Source organism: Euprymna scolopes, chromosome 38 (genome assembly GCF_053919585.1).
Source record: "Euprymna scolopes isolate OS-2025 chromosome 38, ASM5391958v1, whole genome shotgun sequence".
In the NCBI taxonomy this organism is placed as follows: Eukaryota; Metazoa; Mollusca; class Cephalopoda; order Sepiida; family Sepiolidae; genus Euprymna; species Euprymna scolopes.
Genome location: NC_136519.1, coordinates 41,445,690 through 41,467,015, shown reverse-complemented (window position 1 = coordinate 41,467,015; position 21,326 = coordinate 41,445,690). Strand labels below are relative to the sequence as shown.

At 32.9% G+C, this 21,326-nt stretch overlaps 1 protein-coding gene across 10 annotated transcripts in view; it reads right to left on the bottom strand.

The window, feature by feature from the left end:
* LOC145263135 (zinc finger CCCH domain-containing protein 10-like) overlaps positions 1-21,326 on the bottom strand; it is a 714,599-nt gene that overhangs the window by 213,837 nt on the left and 479,436 nt on the right. For 2 of the 10 annotated variants that reach the window (XM_080120092.1, XM_080120097.1), the window contains one exon: positions 12,543-12,596. The exons of 7 other annotated variants lie outside the window; for them this stretch is intronic. The gene's annotated coding sequence lies outside the window, so the exon portion shown is untranslated. Of the gene's footprint in view, positions 1-12,542; positions 12,597-16,328; positions 16,501-21,326 lie in introns of those variants that run through there. One more of the 10 variants, XM_080120099.1, reaches the window with a different exon arrangement.

Sequence of the window (21,326 nt, the reverse complement as noted above, 5' to 3'; positions counted from 1 at the left end):
TTATATCTCATGATTTATGACTATTTTTTGACGAATTACAAACGAACATTACGTCGAGTGTCATGATGAATATGTTCTTCTGTATTGATGCAAATAAATAGAATAAAATGAGAACATGAAAGGAAATAAGAACTAGCAAATTAACAAAAAAACACAAAATTTAGAAAAGCGTAAGTAAGAATGGCATGTTTACAAATGAAATAGAGCGCATATGAGCACGTGCAAAATATTAGCAGAGGCGTTAAGATAGCTGACTTGCCGAAAACGCACATATGCAAATTAAAAAGTGTGAGCGAACTGGCACGAGAAGAAGAAAAAAAGGATACCACATGGTTGGTAGAAAGAAAATCGACGCCGAAGAAGATGGCCATATGAAAGGCAGGCCAGAATCGGCTTGCAGAGGCCGACGTGCGGTCGGAAGAAAGAGAAACGCGAACCATGTTATATGAACATGTGATAACGAAAGACATTTGAAGGTTTGGTGAGACAGGAGAATAGCGGTAATACATGTTTTTTGTAAAAGAAAAAATAAAGAAAAAGAACGCCACCCTTGATTTTTAATTTTGTTTGTGTGTTCTTTTTCGAAGGTGCAAGACGGGTGGGGGTCCGAATGCGGTTTGAACCGTGCCGAGCACTGTTTTTGCGTAACGGCCACGTTACCCAAAAATGGGGGAAAATAGAAATACGGAAATGTTGACTAATTAAGTATGGGAACCATGTACATAAGTAGGATTGTAAACCTCAAAATAGAAGAAGAAAAATACGTGAGAAAAAGCAAGTGAGAAAAAATAATTAGAACCACACTAAAATAAATGGAGAGAGGAAACATAACGTAATTGATTAAAAATGGATGTAATACAATCTAAAATCAAGTAATTGTGTTCAAAATAAAAATAAATCAAGCGACAAACGTGAGCACCCAAAAACACAAAAGAAAAAACTTAACACATACTCGAAATAAAAGGGATAAAAAAACAGAAAAATGTAAATATAAAAAATGTGCGAGTTGAAAATAATCAGGAAGGGCTTCACATAATGAAAAACAATCTATGCAAAATTGTATAAAGGAAAAGGAAGAGAATGTAGGGAAACAGAAAAAAGGATATAAATATGAAGCAGCAGAAGAATACATGATATAAAAATAAAATAAAAGATCCAATTAACTAAAATTAAAAAAAAGCATAAGCTTGAGAAAGGACACAAGAAATATGGGAAAAGAAATAAGAAAGTTCCCGTAAAATGGAAACACAGAAAGAATCGTTAAACAGGTCAAGAATTAGCAAGGCTGAACTGGATGCAAAATCATAAAAGACTGCAAATACATTAAAATCATCTGAACAAAGAACAATAAAACAGACGAATCAAAAGGAAACGGTAAAAATAAACAGCAGCAAATCCAGAATATGCAGTAATCATCAATAACTAAGAAATAAACAGGACAAACTGATTAACAAAATAAACAAAAAATTTTGAAAAATATGTCACAAATGTAAACAGAAAGGGCATAAATTGCGAAAAATATTTAAGAATTAAACAATAAAGTGCAAAACTACATTAAAAAAAAATGGCGGTAAGTGTTTGCAAGGAGAAAGGGCAGTTCGAATAAAGTCTATGATCTGTAATGGAGCGGTGAGAGTAGGATTGCACTTGCGCGTAATGTTAACGAGCAGTTCGTTCGTTAACCTGAGGACATTGATTAGTAAATAGACTATTATTAGTAGCAATTACTCGAAAGACAGCCAATGTAAGTGGAGAACTGTGTACCAGCAAGAAAATACGTCAGGTGATGCCACAATCTTCATCATTGGAAACATCATTGGGACTCCTTTTCTTCTTGATTAACGGAAGAAAATCGATAGAAGAGATAAAATGAGAATTGGTCGACGGCGTGTTGTTGTTAAATAATAATTGTTATTGCATTTTGTAACATCCACCATGACAAACATTAAATAATGTATATATATATATATATATATATATATATATATATATATATATATATATATATGTGTGTGTGTGTGTGTGTGTAAAAGTGGTGAATATTAGATTAAGAAGGGGTTCTTTGGATCGATATTTTTATATACCATTTTCTATCACTTCCTGTATCCCTCTCTACACAACATCTATCTCCCGCTTTTAATCCTTTCGATTTTATATTTCAGGTCGTAGAAACGAATATATTTACCCTTACCTGTTGCCGCTTTTACGTTAGAAGATTTTAAAGGCACGTATGTATATATATATATATATATATATATATATATATATATATATATGTATATATATGTATATGTATATATATGTATATATATATATATATATATATATATATATAGACGAAACACGTGTCAGCGGGTACTTAAATTTTTCAATGTATAAATATATATATATATATATATATATATATATATATATATATATATATATTCTCTGAAATAAAAGCAAACAGCGTATTCGATTTAAACACAGTTTACGTAGCACAGATCCTAGGATAATCAATAGCTGGACTCATTTTGTTTGCGACAAAAACATTTATTTCCGGGTAGTATCCTAAATAAATCGTGATCATGCCTCTCCATGCTGACAGCTGTCCTCTCAAGCGTCGATTTAGACGTGCTTTCGAACATATATATATATATATATATATATATATATATATATATATATATATATATATATATATATATATATATATATATGTGCTCTCGAACGTATATGTATATATAACGTATATATATTTGTATATATATATATATATATGTGTGTGTGTGTGTGTGTGTGTGTATGTATTTACTTAGGGGGCATCATTTCTATAGGACTGAACGCCACTAGAGGATAAGAGCCAATGAATTCAATGTGAAAGCGTAACACTCACTTATGTTGCAATTTTAGTAGAATTTGATTATTAAAAGCAACGGTTCAGCAGAAAATTTTCTACATTATAGTTTAATGCAGTCAACTATACTAAACGTGAAAGCCGCCAGGGGAACAGTGTTCGAAAGTAGGGGAGTTCCGCGAAAGAATTCGTTCATGGAATCTGCATTTAAATTTCATTACAGATAGAAAGTTCGGAATAGGAGAACTATAGATTAGATGCCATGAAAATAGCGATAGCGTTGAGACAGACTCGAACTACCCTTCAGTATATATATATATATATATATATATATATATATATATATATATATATATATATATATATATATATATATATATATATATATATATATATATATATATACAGTGATGATCATATTTATTGGCACGGTAAAATAAAAGTTAAATTTTGTCTAATAAATTCTATAAAAGGGATTAAATTAAAGAAAATTACAAAGTATATTATGTATTTTTAACTGGCCTGTATATATACTTGTTGTGGGATGTTAAAAATAAAAACGTAAAAATAGTACACGCATAGCAAATATACAAATATAACTTTCTTTCCAGAGGAATAAATATTCAACCGAAGAAAATTTATTACATCAAAATTAAGTAGAAGAAATTAGTAGCAAAACAAGAAAGAATACGTGGCTGGAGCTTCGATTGACATGAGAGTTCCTAGGGGCATGAGCTTCTCAAATCCATAACGTTTTCTTGTACGTATAATAAACAGTCAGTAAATTTGGAGATTATTAATGTGGAAACCATGAATTTTTAAAATTCTTTTATTCTTGATTAATCTTGAAATGTTATAATCGTTACCGTCGGGTCTGAGCTTGTCTAACTCAGGTTTCTTCGAGGATATTTGATCACTTTAAAAAATGTTCACCGTCAGCAATTTTATTTGTCGAGGACGTCCTTAAAATTATACTTGTTGTATTGATTTTGTTGACGTATGTTGTTAGGAATATAATTTGGCAATATATTCAAAGTTTATTATGCTCAAAGTAAAAGAAAGTTTGTTATTTATTTGTCTGAAACTACGCAATTGCGTTTATTTAAACTGTATTAATAAGTGTCTGCATACGATGCTTCCGTTCAGTCTCGAAATACAAAGGGTACCCCTGTAGTGGAAGCTGCATGTGTAATTGTGAGACAAGGGTTGCGGAAGCCTTACCCCCCATCTCCTGATTCGGCACTGTTTGAGTTTGGTTGCAATGCCCAGCAAATGGAAACCATGCGGAGATAAGCGGAGAGCACATACAGCCGCTGGAAGTCTCAAATGGTCGCCCATTTAGTACTGATCAGGTACAGACGTTGCTTAACTTCGGTGATTAAGCATTTAGTTCTGACCAGGTTCAACGTTGCTTAACTTTGGTGATCCAGCGGGAACCGGTATGTCAACGTGATTATGTTGTACTGTGTTCATTAGAGGGTTATATAAATGTACAAAATAACTTGTTATGTTAGTAATGGTTTTTCTGCGTTTGTTATTATTTCAACATGCTTCTGGCCTCTGTACTAGACCAAATTTGGAATATTTATTCATCCGTTAATTCACAATGCCTATAAACACTTCATAAATTAAAAAATAAAAAATGATGCCTTCACAGATTTTATGGCAAGTGTTGATAATTCCTACTAATCACTACATATAAATAAATACATTTTATCAATACTCGAATGTGAACTAAACATTAGCACGGAAACAATGCCATAAATTAAATATTTCAGTATGTACATGCACATATAAACACAAATAAATTAATTTTAAGCACATATATATATATATATATATATATATATATATATATATAAGTGAATGTCTATGTCTCTGTCTGTCTGTGTACATTTCACTAAGCAACAAATCTGTCAATTTGCAGATCACAGACTCGAAATTTTATATATAGAGTACTGAGATTTGGGAAAATCTTACTAAATCATTTTCGGCTAGAGATTTGGCTGTTAACAGGTTAAATTTCAACGATTTTACGTTTGAGAACTCTACAAACTCATACGCCAGTTTTCGGTATATACCATTGAAATTTTAGATATGGGTTCCTTGGACATGGATATAGTGAATAACTTCATTAGAGTCTCAAAATATAAATGTTAAGGGGCCATAATAGGGGTCAAAGTTGAAAAAAATTGACCTCTCTTGCTTTTTCTTTTTTTCTCCAGATACACCTCAAAACCCCCGGGCAACGCCGGACTGAAATGCTAGTTAATAGTAAAAAAAAAAACAAAAAAACTTACTTAATATATTTTGATTAGCTCATATTTATAATTTCCCGGGGTAACTGTCTCTGTTAGCTATATATATTTACGCAACCGCACCTCCATATACACACTCACACACATATACATATGTGTTTTATATTTGTGTTCTAGTAAGTCCTGCTGTATAAGAGATTAGGCTTAAAATAAGCCATACATCATGTGGCTTATTAAATGATCACATTTACAACCCAAGTAGAGAGGTAGCTCAATTCTACACAATTACATGCATCACAGAATAGTGACGCCATTCGATTAAAAGGACAACATAAGAGAAGACAAACTCACATTTTTGTGTTCAAAATGTCCGGATTTCTACATTTCTAATATTACATACTATTTCATTTCACAAAAGCAATGGATTCAATACCAACGCATAAACAAAGTCTAGATATCAGCTTTTGTGCATCACGTTCTGAAAGGCATTTCACATTTTATTATGCAATAAACATTTAAATATCTATTCAGTTGTACTGAATGCAATCTGATACGCCGAGACCATATTTCTTAACTTATGCACAGATTAACATTTCCGCATTTTGCACTTGTTGTTAATACATATCATAAGAGTAACTCTGTTGGTGGGTGTGTGTGTGTGTGTGTGTGTGTGTGTGTGTGTGTGTGTGTGTGTGAGAGAGATAGAGAGGGGGAAAGAGAGAGAGTTTCGTATGGGCCAATAAACTTCTGGGAAGGTGTTTAATTTTCACAAGAAGGAACTTGATGCGTCTGGGAATATTCACACGTAAGATTTGAATCAGAATGCGAAATCGATAATCGAAATACTCTGATTAATTAAAAAAAGTCCGATTTTGAGCAAAAGTAATATTTTTATACAACCTGGAAAATGAAATGAATTTGACAAGGGTGATCACTGCATAAATAGAAAAAGCCCAGCATATTATATAAATTGAATATTTTTGTGTAAAGTATCGGTTCGTTCGATATGAAGGTTTCTTTATAGAGTACCCTTAGACGATGATACTTGATTTTAGTACATTTAATATTAGGTCAAGCGATTATGTAAAAAAAAATAATCATCAAATCAAGTGTTAGTTCTTTGGCAAAACAGCGGCGCGTTCGAAATGAATGTTTCTGTTTAGAGCTCAATAAAACCATTTAATATTCACATTTTACAATTTAAATAAAATCAGTATTTACATATAAATTCTAAAAATCAACAGTGCAATATAGACTAAAACGTGTTGTGGACAACAATGTATAGTGCGACTTTTTTTTCTTGATACACTGCGGATATCGTCTCTAACAAGAGCAGGAAATAAATAGATCTGATAATAAAAAAGCTATTTGACTGAGGGCAATGACAATATAAATATACAAGGGTGGAATATTTGTTGATCAGTATTAAATCATGGCCAACTTACTATCTTCCTGCTTGTCTTAAGTAAAAACATATTTAATTCTCTAAAGATAGATAGTTGTTTTTGTGAGTATAAATTCGAGACTTTTGGGATTTTTTTACCGTTCAAAAATAGTTAAATATAAGTTGAAAAAGATGTTATAAAAATAGGAAGCAAAAATACTGTGGAAAATTCTCGATGAATTTTGAAATTTTTATTCATCAATGTACGTAATTGCTGATGATAAATACGTTTACAAATGGGATGTGATATTTTTAATGGGATATTAATTTTTTTTTTAAAAATCAGCAAGACGAGGGAAGATAAAGAAGTGATCACAAATACATACATATATATATATACACACATATATATACATATACACATATACATATATATACATATATATGCATATTTAAATTTCTTATGTATATATATGTGTGTACGTGAGTATATATACATATATAAATATATATATATATGCATATGTACACTCACACGCGTATATATATACATTTATATATGTATATATATACACATATACATATCTATATACATATATATATGCATATTTATATTTCTTATGTATATATATATATATATATGTGTACGTGAGTATATATATATATATATATATATATGCATATATATACACTCACACGCATATATATATATATATATATATATATATATATATATATATATATACATTTATATGTATTTTATATATGTAAAAGACGTCTGGCTCATAAGCATAACATGAGATTCAAGGATTGTTTGAGGTCCACCTTAAAAAAAAATGTGAGATTGATGAGAGAACCTGCGAAAGTTTTGCTTTGGATCGTGGAGAGTGGGGTAAGACCTTGCTGGGAAGTGTGGGCAAGTATGAAGCTGATCGAAACCAGTATGGTCGACTGAAACGTGATACCAGGAAAAGGAAGGTGCAAGAAGCAGTGGATGGGCTGGGGCGCCAAATTAGTCTGGAGTGTGAAGTGTGCGGGAGATTATATCTGAGCAGATGTGGGCTGAAAAGCCACCAAATTACTCATCAGCGCAATGGGCAAAAACCAGTCTTGTTTTGCCAGAACTAACCTGTGTCAACTCCGGGCGGATGTATAAACAGTAGACGGTTTGTACTGGCATTTGTGTATTCATAGAAGTGACCATCAAAAAAGTGCTGCTAGTGGCGCTTATGTCCGCACAATATGTGCCAAAGAATGCCAGAGTCTAGCAGGGCTTAAACCCACCTTCGTGCGGCACATCACTGCTTATTTTATCAGGTCTGTGTGTATATATATATATATATATATATATATATATATATATATATATATATATATGTGTATGTATGAGTATATGTATGTGCATATATATATGCTATATAAAGTAATAGTAGTGTTCGAAAATGAACTTGCTGCGAGTATATATATATATATATATATATATATATATATATATAAGATATACATATATATATAAGATATATATATATATATATATATATATATATATATTTACATGTATATATTAATGGATATATGCATATAGGTAGATAGATATCGATATACATCCATATAGATATACAAACTCATATATATATATCAATATATATATATACATATATATACGCATTTATGTATACATATAAATCTATATGCATATATATAGATATATACATATATATAATATATACGTATATATATATATATACATGTATTCATACATATAAATAGATACATATATAAATTTGTATAAACGTATATATATGCACATATATATATATACATACATATATATATATATATATATATATATATATATATATATATATATATGGATATATAGATAGAGAGATAGAGAGATACATGGACGGGTCATAGTTCCTAAAGGAAAGGCTTCAACATAAAATATTAACTCGTTTTTATAATAAAAGTTAGATGCATGAATAAAAAAAAATTATAGTGTGAAATAGGTAGTAAGACAGCATAAGGAAATGCTACAGAGAGTGAAACCCAACGTAAACATAAATGGTAATTAAACTTTCTAAAGATATGCAAAGTTATACGTTTTTCTGTGTTGGGTTTATAAAATACTGTAGTAACACGATTTCAGCCGATGTAAGCTACAGTTTTCTAATGTAGAGTGTTACTTTATAAGTAATTCATTAATTGCTGCAGAAGTACCGTACTTATTTATTTGTGTATTTCACAGGGTTGTTTGCTCTCGTTCTCTCGCCCATTACCGAATAATTGCACACGTAATGCTGAATTGTAGTTGTTTTAATCAATGTAATGTAACAAAAATTGGTTACAGATTCAGGATAGATGCACAAGTGGACAAGATGCGCCTGAAAGACTTCAGAAGTTACATTGGCTTAAACTTTGTGATAATAATATTTTAGACCATATCGAGGACTATCATCCAAATGACGCAAATATTATAAATAGCTATTGTGATTTTTTTTTAAAATTCGAAACATAATTCCTATATTATTAAATTTTATAAGCTGCCTGTGTAGTTCCATCTCAATTGTTTCCCTTAGAATATATGATTACGTAAGCAAAACAATCAATATAAGAAAATGTTTATAAACAAAGGTAAAACACTAACTATAGACTTCGATCTTAATAAAAAAAATATAATACCTTAGAAAAGAATAACTATTTATAACAACGATCAATTTAGAAGCGTAAGTACGGAGAAAGATACCAATGTCTGCGTGCGACGAGAAGAGAAATGAATGACAATAATCGAAAGTGAAATGACAAAACTCGTAAACAGAAATCAAAAATTAGAAATTGCATCAGATAGACGTATGATAATTTGAGTTGTCATCATTTTTTTACATATCTAATTCATAACAGCCACTATGTATATCTCTGTGGCTGTTTCTGTATTTTCAAACTCTTACTGTTCCGAAACTAACAGCCGCAAAGCCGTACTGGAGGCGTCAAATTATTGGGTTTTATGGACTGATCCTTTATGGTCGATTTAACCAGTAAAACTAGATTAAAGGGGTAAACAAAAATTAATCCTCACACATTATGTGCATCCATCAGTTTATTTTAATCAGTTCATATTCCTGTCACGTTGGTACAGTCGTAACATAACCAGCTTTGAATACTACAGTTCTGCTTTCGGTTTCGATTCTAGCTGATGCCACCCAAATACATTTTTTTTTACTTATGAAATGACAACTCTATATTAATATATAGGAGATATGCACAAATTTAAATATTATACATGGCATATCCGAATTGCATCCAAATTGCATGGAAAATTCCATTATATAAACAAAGTAAATTGCTCTCGGAAAATGCCTTCTTCGGACCATTACCTTGTGATATGGATTACTCAAAAAACAGTTTGGATCATTTTACCACACTGCTATCAACGACATTCACTTCTGAATTTACCATGCAAGTTGAATGTAAATTTTTATATCCTTTTCATTAACTTCCATTATCTGACATTAAAATACTTAAACAAATTGTAATTGTGATTTTCCATGTCTCACTGACTTTACCACATGAGGTGTAAACACATAATAACTATTTGCTAATATGTTCTCTTCTGAAGAGATGTTAAACATCGAAATTTTATAGGATAAGGAGTTATAATATTTCAAACGTATTCTTTGTCTTATATAGAATAAAAATCTTTTGATTTGAAATTTAAACATTTCACGTCATAATTTTTTAAATTCATTGAATGAATAAAATTTGACATATAAATATATATATATATATATATATATATATATATATATAATTATATTTCTATCATAAACAAACCACGCCTATTGTAAGGCGTACAGAAATAAATGTTCTATTTTTATTAAAACGCAAGCTTTGATATGTATATTTAAGTTATATCTAAGTATCTATAAGTTTTATTAAAACTTTCTATATGAACATATATGCCACTGATGTAATTCTATTATACTCTATGCTTGATAATCACGTTGACACACCGGGTTTCGTCAGGTCATCGAGTTTAAGCAACAGTGAACCAAGCTAGTACAATATGGGTTACCACTTGGGGATTCTAGGCGATGTATGTGCTCTCCGCTTATCTCGGTATTCTTTCCAGTGGTCCTAAACCTCCATTCGCCACTTGTATTTATAAACGCTTTTTCAGGAGAGGTGGAGTTTGAGATTGTGCAACTCGTGCTCAAAATTCCACGTGTAGGCACCTTTAGAGTGAGTATCCATAGTTTGTCACAACTGAAGCAAGTTACCATATTGTATGCATGTTTTAATATATACAGATAGAAAAATTAATGCTATTAATTAATTAGATAGAAAAAGTAATGCTATTAATTAATTAGATAGAAAAATTAATACTATTATTTAATTATTTTTACTAATGCTAAAATTTATTCGTTCAGCAAATACAAGTAACTTTTTAAACCATCGATTGCCATGGATTATAACACGTTGTGTTTGAGTTAATTATTCAAACTTCTCGATGTAACACTGATAGACTACAAGAATTGGACCAAATAGATTGGAAACGTTGACAATGACAATGCCGCTGTAAGGAGGTAAATCCACTACAGAGCAAGAAACATAATCACACATGACAGTATTTTCTATGTACTTTGAGCGACTATTCGCCCATCTATTTGCTATTCTTACAACATAAATTACTACTTTCCACCTGTTAGCCAGGCCCAATAACAAGGTGTCTCCTCAGTTTACAAACTTGATCAGAAAACATAAACATAAACATTGCCTGACTGACAAGTAAACACGTGACGTTACGCAAGTAATGCGCACTTGTGTAACGTTAATCACGTGTTAACATTGTCGACACCATCGCAAGTTAATAAAGATAGAAAACAACAGACATTTATTTAAAAAGACCTTCCAGCATAACGCTTTCCTTCTTGTACAAATCTGCTTGTCTCGGCCAACCTGTGTTACACGTTTACTTCTCTATTTCCTTTACGTGATAATGGGTCTCCGCACGTTTCACTTTTTTTACATAGGCATAACTACTTATCAAGGCCACGAGGATAAGGCGTAAAGAGAGTACAGTAGTGAATTGAAAAATATAGTATTCGGTAGTAATAGCAATTCAATAAATTCTTTCAATTTTTAAGTGGAACGGCTCATCAATAACTTGTTTATGTTGGACTTGAAGACAACAGTATTGTAGTCAGCTGGAAAGCAGGAAAACAAAAGATAGTTCCACAGGCGTGCAGTTCTTAGAAATAAGTTTTTTTTTTCATGGAATCTACGTTTAGGTTTAGGCACGGATAATAAGTGGGATGAATTATTGATAGTGTTTTCAGCTAGACGAGTGTTTCTTGTGAAAGTTTGGCGAAATGGACTATGGATTGCAGCTCAGCCACGCACTTGCTATAAAAATAACAATAAAGCAAAGCCACACTCGCAACATATATTCTGTGAGAAAACGGTTGGAGGGATGAGAAAAGGACATCTACGAGGTTACGAAGTCTATGTTGAACCCTGTCAAGGCAGGATAAGTACTTTCTAGCAGCTCCTGTCCAGATGTGGCAATAGTACTTCATCTTTGGCGTACCCAGCTCTTACATAGATAGAGAAATGCATCAGCAGCGAGATATCTACTGGATCGATACAAGGATCCCGCCATTTTTCCAGCGGCCTTATTTCCTTGCCCTGGTGTCAACTCGCTCATGACTCGGTTATTTGCATACAGTTGCCATACAGGCGCTCACGTTATGTACATAAATTATATGCTAACACCAAGAGACATATTTCCGCTGTCTTTAAAATAAGTGGAAAAGAGAATTCTTATCAGTACGTTATCCACACTGCAAGTTGACAATTAGTTCACGATGAAAACTCTATATTTTATATTTTCTCTTTTTGTTTTCGGCATGTGGTGAACGTTCATCTTTTTTAAGTACTTAATTCACAGACTTTTCCCGGCAAGACGAAAACATTAAGGAAAGATAAGAAAATGTATTTCCACCGTCTCTGACATTTATTGATAAAGATAATAGAAACACAAAAAAAAAACGATTGATTGTTTTACCTGATAAATATTTCTTCGAATCAACAATGAATAACTGCTGGATATATAACTCACCTGAAAAAAAAAATAAAAATGAGATGTTAAACAATCATACTAAAAAGTTTCATAAGTTGAAAGTAGGAAAGTTAAGTAGTCGGCATAATAATGTTGTATCTCACATTTCCTGCCGCTTTATTTAGGTAGCTGCTCATAAGGGTGTTATCAATATTGCTAAGATCGTTTCCATTATTTATAAAGTATTGTAATTGTGATTATACTATTACGTATTATTTATTTATTAAAAAATGCTAATACATGTTTTCTACGATTGTAAAAAAAAACAAACACCATCTAATACGCATGGACTCCGTCCAGATTGAGAAACAATGACGATGTTAATTAGTCGTGTAATTTTAGAGTAGTAGTTGTGTTTATTTACTTCCCCACTGGACAAATTAGGCACAAGATCGTTTTTTTTTTAAATGTTGAGAGGGAGAAGGGCAAAAGGGGACTAGCTTCCGAGAGGTGGGAAATGGGAGCTGGATTGTGAGCGCCTACTGGTATGAGAGTTGCCTCTTCATGGGCCAGAAGATTGCAATAAGGGTAATTATCTTTGATTGCAGCATCTGCCGGAACAGATGGTATTTATTTGCTCCCCCACCGAGTAAATTAGGCACAAGGCCAATTTTTAATGTGAGGAGTGAAGGGAGGGGGAAGGGAAAAAAGGGGACCAGCTCCCGAGAGGTGGGAAATGGGAGCTGGTTAAAGGTCAGGTATGTGGGGTTGCCCCCACATCTGGTCTTTGCTAGTCATAGCTAGTCATAGCTTGCAGTATCTGCCGGAACAGATGGTATTTATTTGCTCCCCCACTGAGCAAATTAGGCACAAGGCCGTTTTTAATGTGAGGTAAAAACCAGCTCCCCTAAAAGTAGGCAAAAAGGGGGCACTCTGGTTACCAAAAATAATAATTGTCCCAGTATAGAGGGTTTCCCCTCCATTGACTGGTAAAAATTATCTTAAGTGCAGCATCTGCCGGAACAGATGGTGTTTATTTGCTTCCCCACTGAGCAAATTAGGCACAAGGCCGTTTTTAATGTGAGGTGAAAACCAGCTCCCCTAAAAGGGGTCACTCTGGTTACCAAAAATAATAATTGTCCCAGTATAGAGGGTTTCCCCTCCATTGACTAGTACAAATTATCTTAAGTGCAGCATCTGCCGGAACAGATGGTATTTATTTGCTCCCCCACTGAGCAAATTAGGCACAAGGCCGTTTTTAATGTGAGGTAAAAACCAGCTCCCCTAAAAGGGGTCACTCTGGTTACCAAAAATAATAATTGTCCCAGTATAGAGGGTTTCCCCTCCATTGACTGGTACAAATTATCTTAAGTGCAGCATCTGCCGGAACAGATACTACACTTTGATCTTGGCCAAAAGGTCACAAAGGTGCTCCCGCGTAATTTTAGAGTAATGGTTGCATAATCAAAACCCTTATATCTTTGGAGTCAACATTGCTTTATTACAACGACGGGGATAACTCTAAACGATGGAAAACGATACCTGGTATTTCCAAATGGGCAACCATTTTAATGCTCACTAGGTTCAACTTTACATAACTTCTGTGTTCTAAAGGGTATAACCTGTAACGAAACTCCATGTAAATGATCAGATAGTATATCAGTACAAGATGACGGGTAATTATTTAAGCTCTATTTTTAATAAGAGATATATTCTTGTATATGTGTTGTATAAAGAAAACTCATGACTATCAATGCCAGTTGATTCATACTTTATTTACTAGTTGAAGAAACGTGTGAGATTGCGAGAACTATTTACTAAAATATTCTCATAATAACCGTTTGTGCTCAGAGGCTACTTTATCCTACACATCAATGATAAATAATCTGATAAATTTCATGTCAAAATCAACGGTAATCACTTAAAAATTTTGCTTTGATTTATTTATTTTTTGTCATGATGTGTTGGCATAGATTTGAATGATGCTGGTTTTGAAATCAAAGCGAGTAGTCCTTAGAGAGGCTTAAATAAAAGACGAAGGACGACTGCAATTTAGGAATAGTTCCCTCTTCCAAACATTTCAATCAGAGAAAGGCCAGAGGTATGACGGAATTGTAAAAAAAATATTTCGACAGTGAATAGAAACGTATCGTCAATAAGCATTTCGGTGAGGACAATCTTTGAAACATATAAATATCGAAACTAAGCTTGATAAACATTATTGTGCTTGCTACATCAAAGGTAACGATATATTAGAATTACAATAGAAAATGCGAAACGTAATATGGTTAAGCGAAAACATTGAAAAGAAAACAACATGTTATCATAGGAAAAATATAAATGTATAACTTTAAATATTGCAGCATTAAAGATTGATTATATAGTGTTAAATTGAATAAAAAATATTTATGCTGCAATATTTTTAGTTATAAATTTATTATACTTTTTACTAGAATACCTTGCCCTTTTCTTTTCCATGTGTATGCTTAATCATATTACTTTTCATGCTCGCATTTTTCTATTGTAATCCATGATTTTTCAGGCTTCCAATAAATTTACTTGTTCTTTATTTAAATTCAGTCTCATTCCCGCCATAATAACAATGTAAGTCACTCGTCTGCTTTCATTCAATCGTTTTCACTTGTTTTTCGCGGGAGCGGTGAATAATAGCAACACTAATCGCTGAAGCCACGTGATTACTATGAAAACCAGTCATAAAAAATGTCGCCTTCCTGCTTACGATTTTGAGCACCAGTAAATTCATCGTAACTTTTGTTTTACTGCCCAAAAATTGATTTATTCACGATATAGCTGGGGAAGTGATGTAAAAACTGTAATAGTTTGAAATGTGGTCTAAAAATGATTGAATTCTGAAGCTATAAAGCAAGTTTGAATTACTAAAATTGTGACTTAACCATATCTATATATCTATAAAAGTGAAATTGTGTGTTTCTGTGCGTGTTAGTTTGTCAATTTTTAGTCTACAGACTCGAGATTAGACATAAGGTGTAGGGATATTTGAGATATCTTTTAATCGATTATCGGCAGAAATCTGGCTGTCAAGGGATACAATTTGAACAAGGTGACCTTGTAAAATCTACCAAACTACTCTGCCAATTTTGTAGTCTAAACACTTGGAAATTTAGATGTAGGTTACTTGGACATGGATCTAAATTTTTGAGTCGAGTTGAGCCCTCCCCCCAAATCTAAATACCAAGTGGTAAAAATTGAGGTTCATTTATTTTTAAATTGAACGTTGTAGTCTCTCCCAAAGTAGTCAGCAACATTTTGGTCTAAACATTTGAAATTCTACATAAAGTGTATTCAGCTTTTTAATCGGTTTTTGGCTGAGGATTTGGCTACCAACAAGTCAAAGTTCCAAAGAGTTTACCTTTGTGGTATCTAGCAAAATATCCAGCTAAGTTTTAGTTTGGACTTTTGATACATTACATAAAAAGTATTCAATATTGAAGCAAGCTTGTTAATTAGTTTTTCGGTGGAGAGGGGGGATTTGGCTACCAAGATGTCAAAGTTTAAAAGTTGAACTTTGCAGCTTCTACCAAAAACTTTCGCAAATTTTTGATCTAAATACTTGGAATTTTAGATGTAGTTTACCTGGATATGTTAAACTTTTTAATATATTTATATACATATGCACATAAAGTTATGAACAGTGCATAGGGCTTGAACAAAGCTAGGCTGAACTGCGTGTTTGAATGATATACATGAGGGGTTGTTATAAGCCGGATTTGGTTTGATTATACTTTTGAAAAAATAAAATAGGTACCTCACCTGCCAACATCGAATCCATAAAGAATAAACCGTTATCCGTAAACATTTTCGGTTTTACGCGTGTAGGTCTTCGTCGATATTTACAATTGTTTTTTTTTACCGTGAATCGAGTACCAACACTGATAAATGACAAGTATAAAATGCTAGTGAACACATCAATGTAAGACGAATTAGTGTGAATCTAACAATAAAAACGATTAAGGCAACAGCCTGGAACTTAGAAATACCATTGTGAATCACTTTCCTATTATAATGCTAATAAAAATGCGACAATGCATGTACCATCTGGAATCGATTTTATTCTGTTTATTGTCATAAGGTATGAGTATTTATTTTTTTTTATTACGGGTGTTATAATATCAGCTTTTCTGTCTAATATAAAACTATGGTTTGTAAATTATGCAAATTGGAGCGTAAAAATATGAACTACATTACGAGAGTTTCGACCTGTACTATTCATTGAACCTAATTATATTTTAATAACCACGAATCCAGTTTATGTTAATTATCCTAATCACATTATTTTTTGTAAAAAAAAGAGCAAAATACGACAAACTATGTAAAGAGAAAGATAGTAAATATCTGCATTAATATACAGTCTGAATTTTGCTCATTATTAATAGGAATATTAATTTAATTAAACAACTAATCGTGAGGTAGAAAAATCAAGATAATGATGGCTTTTCTAAAAAATATGATGATGATAAATTTAAACGAAAGCTTGCAAATGACAACTCACTGCTGTGGTTAAAAGCTGCTCATCAGTTAGATTTATAGAATAAGTTCCTGTCGAATCTTCATCTCCTTCAGTGAAATATTAAGTGTTAAAACAATCCAGGATGATGATTTTTTATATTTGCCACGAAAAGAAAACAAGTATGAGTTCAAGTACTGATACATATTATGAGAAAAGGAGATAGATTGTATTTATGTTGCATACACCCTGCAATTTGCATTCAAGGATATTCTGCCATGTCGATCATCTAAACCCTCCAATGCATTAGGCCCATCTACTCTATCAAAAACTGTACTTGTCCAAAATTAAAAATAAATCTCAGTTATATTTTTAATTTTATATTGAGAATATGACGAATTGTTCAGAAGTTATATTACAGCTACTTTAAAATGCACTCCAACATTACAATTGTAATATTCTTTCCATTGTACAGGGCCAAAATATGAAAGAAAACAGCATTATAGCTTTTAATTTAAACTTTTATTAAAAAAATAATGCAGATAATTTGATTATATCGTAGAGAAAATATCTATTAAAGGTTGCCGTTTCAGCCTCAATGATTCTATATGCGGGTCCAGAACTGGGAATATTACTTTTTCTATGAGCGCTGGAGGGAGTTCGGCGAACGACGGCGATAAGCGTGACTTAATTGCCGTGAGGCTCATGTTTTTGACGTTCTCGACATAGGATTGAAGAAAGTAGTTCAGAGAGTTAATGTCAGGGGAGAAATGGGGGTAGTGAGAGAAGGCATTCATTTCGAAACCAATCCTAATTCTCCATGGACCCGTGACCGACGCCGAATCATGCTTCCAGCGGCCACTTGATTGCAGCAGAGGATCACAACATTCTTCAGCACATCTGGGTACATTTTGGTTTTGAATTCAAGCCGATTTCGAAGACGTGAGCTCGTGTGCAACTACACCAAAGACCATAGCCGTGGCCGGAAACATTGTTTTTATCACCGTTAGCACGTTTCTGTTTCGCGTGGCAATCCTGAAATGTATTTTAAAGTTGCTGGTCGTTGTCGGTAGAGAGCATGAGTCATACAGCGGCGCAACTCCGATCTTCCTAGTTGAACATTGTCTCACTTTCAGACATGATGGAAAAGTCCTATCGCTCATGGGATTTGTACAAACCTAGCCACCTGATAGTCTGCAACAAAAAAACGAATGCAGCTTTGATTCAACGGAAGTGGAATCAGCTCGACTTTTCTAGGGTGTCAGTTTTATCATTCCATCCTGTAATAAGATTACAAATGAAAAGAAAATAAAGAACCCCGTCCAATATAAAAAACAGACATTGTTGGCAGATTTTAAAACCTGACGTGAGACAATGATATGTGGCATGTCTGGTTTATTACCCCGCTTAAATTCGAACTCTCAGACACTCCACAAGCAGACAATACATTTTATCGTTCTTCCTCAATGTTTGATTCAGTCAACAATCAAAGCTTTTTAAAGACAATATTTGACCTCACATTCACTGGCTCTGCTCGCAATCACTTCGCCATTATAAGAACCTGCACATTACAAATGGTCCAAAAACAGTGTAACACCAAAATATAATAAATTAAAAAAAACACAAAAAAAATGTAATAGTATAACGATTAATAAAGAATTTCTCCCTCCACCTCCTTTTTAATTCATCGTTACATTCGTATTTGATGTTTTCTTCATTGCTTTTTTTTTAATTTGTTTTTCAACGAACAAGTAAAACATTAAACGCGCAGATTACATGGCCATATATTTTATTTCCATATGAAAAATTCTCAAAAGATTTGGTTCGTATCTCGGTAACTAGAAATGCCGACCAAATTACACTTCTGACTCTTTCGCTAAAGGCTAGTATTTTATTAATGGATGGTTGTACGTATACTTCTCCCTCTTCAAGAAGGCACTCATTTCTAAACCTCGGAAAAATCCACTTCGAAGTTAGCAGCGTGACGCCTGAAAATTACCATATGGTTGAACATTTGAGAATGCTTAGCGTAGTTTATTTTCCTATAAGAAGTATATACATGTGTATGTGGATTTCTAATGAAGTTGATCTCAGGAAACCTTTTCCTTTAGAGGAAACCGGCATAAACCGAATAAGGCTTAATGGCACATCAAGAATTGCGGCTAGTAATACTTCATGACAAATCAACTTCGCTAAAAGGTGATGTCGACAAAAATCAAATCTCTTTCGGGTTTTAAACATTTCTTCTTCGAGTAACGATTACAGGAACGTGGGAGTTAAACATCATAACGCATACAATACTTTGCTATTTTCCAAAGTAACTGTCTATCGTTTCCAGTTATCATTTTCTGATTTAGTAAATAGCTGTAAATATAGACGGTTACGCATTGTACAAATTTATATATGACGTCAATAGCTTTCGTACTCTGGCTTATGTTCTGGTTAATGTATTTAAATATATTATAAAAGGTAACATATGGATATTACATAACTTTATAAATGGTATATATATATATATATATATATATATATATATATATATATATATATATATATATATATATATATATGGTAATTATGAAAATTGAGATGGCAGTTAAGCTACACAGAATATTCCGCGTTACATTCTCATGAGATTTCGTCAACCTTATGGCCGAATTCTCACGAGAATGAAACGCGCATTATTCTGTGTAGCTTAATTGCTATCTATATATTTTTTATATATCACTACCTAGCTTACATATGTATTGAGTACTGCTGAATTAAATACTGAATATTTACGCATAAAATTATATCTTCAAATATAAATGTACGTGATTAAATGAAGTAGTCATATATATATATATATACACATTATATATATATATATATATATATATATATATATATATATATATATATATATATGTATACACGTATTTCTTTATTTGTATAAGCATATTCATATCGCTACACAATAACTATAAGGATTCGGTAATAGGTCGAAAAGCTTTCTGTATTATTAAGTAAATAATACTTAGAGATACACTAATCTTAGACAGCCGTATCCTGTACCTTTTCAAGGCCGCCATCTGCCAATGCATTGGGTATTGTTGCCACATCTGGGCTGGTGCATCTACCACTAGTTTCTTCCACTTAGATAATGTCTATAAAAAATTTTCAATCTAATCGCTCCCACTTTACCAAATAAGATTCAGTCCCTGTCTACGCGCCGCAATGATGCATCACTGTGTTAGTTTTACAAATATTTTAATGGAATGTGTTCTGATGAACTTGTTTCACACGTACCCCCTCGATGGACACATCCCCGACAAACCTGCTTAGAAATAGGATCTCACCTTTTAACTGTTGTTGTCCCTAAATTCCAGAAAGTATGTGAGATAAAGGCTGAGTATGTTAAACGCATAGTGAAAGCGCAGAGGAATTGGCTAGGAAGAAAATGCACGGAAGGTTCTTCCAGGATATAGCAGAAGTGGCTGATGAAACATCATGGCAATGACTTAGAGCTGATTATCTGGCTAAGAGTAATGAATCTTTTGTTTGTGCAGTACAAGAGCAGGCATGAGGAACGCGAGTGTTTAAAAAGTGGTTCTAGTTGAGGAAATTGCTGCAGAACGCCAGTTTTGTGGTAAACCTCAGGGTCAATTGCGCACCATGCAGCATGGTGTAGTGGATTAGCGTAGAGAGAGTACCACAAAAGACACGATCGCATGGGACTCCGGATATATTGGGAGGTCTGTAAGAAGATTGGAGTGAAGTGTGCTGAAAAGTTGTTTGAGGAGGTGCCTGGTGAAGTGAGAACAAGTGAGGATGGAAATGCAGAGGTAGGGTGGGACAAAAGTGTCATAACGTCTAAACAATTGGAACATAATCGTTCGAATTTGGTCGTCATTGACAAGGTCTCAAAAAACTGGCAGATTGAAGATTCTCAGTGGGAACTTGAGAGAGAGAGGGAGAATGAAAAGTGGAGCAATTATGCTCCATTGATCTGAGAATCAATGCGTATACATAATCGCGATCGTAGTAGGTACGCTAGGAATAGTATCAAGACGTCTGGAAGGGCAATTGAAAAAAAAAACTACGAATCCCCGATGTTTTAGGCGGCATTCAGACTTCAGCTATTGTAGGTTCAACCAAAACCCTTAGGAACACCTTTGATCTTTGAAGCTCCTGCCTTGGAGTCGGGATTGAGAGAAATCCTCTGAACATGAATCTCATTTCTTTCCAGGGAGACGTTTAGAAACGAAATCAAAAAAAAAAACATTAAAAATATAATATTATTATTATTATTATTAGTAGTAGTA